Raw genomic sequence first — 3,985 nt, 5'->3', positions numbered from 1 at the left:
ATATATATATGTATGTAAATATACATGTATGTAAATATATATATATATATATATATATATGTATGTAAATATATATATATATATATGTATGTAAATATATATGTATGTAAATATATATATGTATGTAAATATATATATATATATATATATATATATATATATATATATATATGTATGTAAATATATATATGTATGTAAATATATATATATATATATGTATGTAAATATATATATATATATATATATATATATATATATATATGTATGTAAATATATATATGTAAATATATATATGTAAATATATATATGTAAATATATATATGTAAATATATATATGTAAATATATATATATATATATATATATATATATATATATATATATATATATATATATATATCAGGCATATAATAGTTAAACAATTTGAAATTAAAAAATATATATATTCCCAATTATTACGAGATCACAATTGTGAAGTTTCACGTCGATCGATTTAAGCGGTTTCAGAGAAAACATAATTTAATATGGCTGCCAAACCATGTGACCTTTCAATTATTCCTGAAAAAAAACTTGAACACCCATGGCTTGGGGAACATTTATGTGAAATTTCCTCTTGATCTGACCAGCCATTGTGGAGTTTTTTTTGGGGGAGTAAATCCAATATGGCTGCCAAACCATGTGACCTATGACACCACGTGTGAACCTTTTGTTCCTCATGAATATGTAGTCATGTGTGCAAAGTTTCACCTCCATTCAGCCACTTCAGAGATTATTGAAAGTTTTTTTTTTTTTAACAATATGGCTGTCAAATCACATGACCAATGATATTAAAATAAATTTCTGTGGACCATTTTATCCCGAGATGACCTCCTGATCAGATGTAGAGGTCCACCGATGCAATTATGACATCATATGAAGACACCTACAACATCAAAAAAAAAATTATTTTTAAATCACTCATTCCCATGGTCAAAAGTTTACACTTTTTCCTTGGTGTGGTTTCAGAGATAGAGTTCCAAAGTTTTTCCTTTTTCCCAGCAAGTCTGCCACACCCCATGACCTCTATGATTATCATTAAAACATTCTGCACAACAAGTTGCACTTATAAAAATTTCGTGTCGATAGGACAAGCGCTTGCAGAGAAAATAGAACATCAGCACAGGCAGACAACCTGAAAAAAAGACAATCAATAGACGGAACAACAAATACAATGCTTTTAGCTGCGGGTGAAAATACAGGTGGAACCTTTGCGATTGCCTCGAGCTTCACTTGGAAGTGAGTATAAAGTAGGCTTTTTCCATTGCACAAAAATGTACATCTTTGTTGTGGAGAAACATTTTATTTAAAAAGACAAGCCAAGCAAACAATTCAGATGCACAAGGATTTACAGCTGATACTATCACATTAAACATTACCTGGAATGTTAAAAAAAAACCTGTATAATGTAAGAATTCTATAATTCTATCAACTTAAACTTGGGGGTTTGGAAGGGGTGAGGGGGGGGGGGAGAATAGCCATTTGAATACAAAACCGCAATCCAAAATCAAATCACAGACTTCTCCCAAACTTCCAAGCAAATAAACGTCCAACATCACACACAATGACACGACCATGTGAGCCACACATTCCTCAACTCACCCCTTCCATCTCCCCAACCCTCCCTCTCACCCCCAACAGAAAAAAAAAATATTCAATGTTTGTTCACCAAGGGGAAAAAAATTAAAAAAAACTTACAAGGGATCATTTACCAAATACATTTCGATGGATGCTTTAAGGGTTTAACGGAGGGATGTTCTCGGGCATCATCAAGGCAAGACAATTCCTCCGGTTCATAAAAATGATCCACAGCTTGACGTCCCCCTCAGCACAGTAATGGTAACCAACCTGCAATCCACAAAACGGGTGAGAAGTTTGGGGCACAATGAGAGGCAAGTGAATAAGAACAGCATGTATCAGTCAATGCACAAAACCTGTCCATCGACTCCAGCAAACATCTCGATGCACAAAGCGTCATCTTCAAGGGCCTCAAAAAGATTCCACTTCAGGACCGACGCAAAAATAACATCAAGAGCAATCAAAAAAGATTCTTTTCACAAGTTCTCAGAGCCGAAAGCATGCCTTTCCTGTTGTAAAGGTATCAGGAAACACCCATTGCTGGGAACAGTGGAACTTGCTGGAAAGTACAAAAAAGGAAAACAAAACAATACTGACGATCTTATTCGGTGTAGCGGAAAGGAGGGAGGAGAGCACAACTTTGAGCACCTCTTCCCCTGTCTGTACACGAACTCAACGCATGACAAGATCCCTTCAACGAGACATCAAAAAGATTCTCTGTTCACAAGTTCCCAGAGGCAAGAACATGCACGTTCGGGGAACGTCCACCCTCTGTGAATGGTGGGAAGTTACAGCGACGTCAGAGGTGAGATCATTAAGCCACAAGAGGGGTTTCTGGTGATCATGTCAAATGAAGGCTTCAGAGAAATTTCTAACTGACATGCTGATAAGAGTACAATCAACACAAAACACCCAAAGGGCGAAAGATTCGAACAACAACAATTCATCTTCTATCAAATATCGTTTTATCTCCCACAATCGCAACGATTCCTTAATTGTGTCTTACTCTCGTCGTCAAATTTGAATGACGTACAGTGTGCAAAAAGAAAACCCCCACAAAAGGCAGCTAGCTGGGGTCCCATGAATGCATAAAATGGGAGGGAAATTGTTTTTTTAACGAGACCAACAATTAATGAAAGGGCCCAAAGATGAGACAAGACATCATGATCAACATGATAAGCAGAGTAAATCAACCATCAGCAATCACATAAGTACAAGGTACAACACTCACTCAACAATCTGGTTCTTCACCCAAGGAACGAGTCCAAGTTAAATAAATAAATGAAACAAACAAAACAAAAAGTTCCTGAACAACAACGCTAAATGCAAGAGGAGACCTCAAGGCCCATCAAAGCCTGTGCTATGGTTGCCAATGCCCTATTCTATCGAAATGGTAAGCGTTAAACTTCTTTCATATGCAGCACATGGCTGCGAATATCACCGTTAGTCCACCATTATAACGTCCACCAACTCGTACTGCCAGACGGGAAGCAGCACATACCATTTTTAAAGTCTTTGGTATGTCTCGGCCGGGATTCGAACCAGTGAGCTCCCAGTCAGCAGATGCTTGAACCAATGCGTTGCCGACAAAATGCAAATGTACTCATCAATCCTTCCCTGTAAAGCCCCCTCTGGCCTGCTCCTGACTTTTCAATTTTTACTCCACATGTTTACACCCCTCGATCAGAGGCAAACGCTCCAAACCTCACGAATCTCTCTGCAGGTCACCACCTCACCCACAGAAGCCATCTGTCGAAAAGAGACTAGTCTTTCACAGACAAAATCGGACTCGCTCGTCTCCCTTCCTTGCACTGCTTTGAGAGACCCTAATACTCACGATGGTGGCAGCGTCGCACTCGATGTCAGGAACTGCTTTCCTTGTCGTCCCCATCCTGTATCCTCCCCAAACTGCTATGGTGCCCACTGCTCAGGAAATATATATTGTTGCGGATTCGCGCCCGCCGGCGTGCGAGCGGCCACGTAACTCGAATCGCGGCACGTCGTCCACCGGACGGACAATTCCGTCGTGACTCTCTCGGACCAACGCCGGGAACTAGTCACGGGTGGGCCTTTCGGCCTCACCACGATCGTGCCAATCGGCCCCCCGCGTGGGATAGGGTTGTTCGCCAAATTCGACCTACCTAAGTACCCACACGGAGGGTAGACCGGGCGATCGCACCTCGTCGCAGGTCGACTTCGGACACGGGCCACTTTAAGCAACCCGTTCCGTACTATCGGGATAACCGAGTGGTGTTATCGTCAACCTCGACGGTTCCGATTAATTATTGGGCATATTTCGCCCACGACCAACCCTTTAGGTGAAATAAGATGTAGATTCAATTAAAGAAAAGACGAAGCGAAACGGGAAAAACA

At 39.6% G+C, this 3,985-nt stretch overlaps 1 protein-coding gene across 3 annotated transcripts in view; it reads right to left on the bottom strand.

Annotated features, from left to right (window-relative positions):
• Window positions 1-1,317: 1,317 nt before the first annotated feature.
• LOC147034186 (uncharacterized) overlaps window positions 1,318-3,985 on the bottom strand; it is a 47,355-nt gene continuing 44,687 nt past the window's right edge. For all 3 annotated transcript variants that reach the window (XM_085878287.1, XM_085878277.1, XM_085878294.1), the window contains one exon: window positions 1,318-1,882. The gene's annotated coding sequence lies outside the window, so the exon portion shown is untranslated. The remainder of the gene's footprint in view (window positions 1,883-3,985) is intronic.

Source organism: Eptatretus burgeri, chromosome 1, assembly GCF_056783735.1.
Source record: "Eptatretus burgeri isolate ZD-2024b chromosome 1, Ebu_testis_v1, whole genome shotgun sequence".
Classification (NCBI taxonomy): Eukaryota; Metazoa; Chordata; class Myxini; order Myxiniformes; family Myxinidae; genus Eptatretus; species Eptatretus burgeri.
This window is presented reverse-complemented; position numbering and strand designations above follow the sequence as displayed.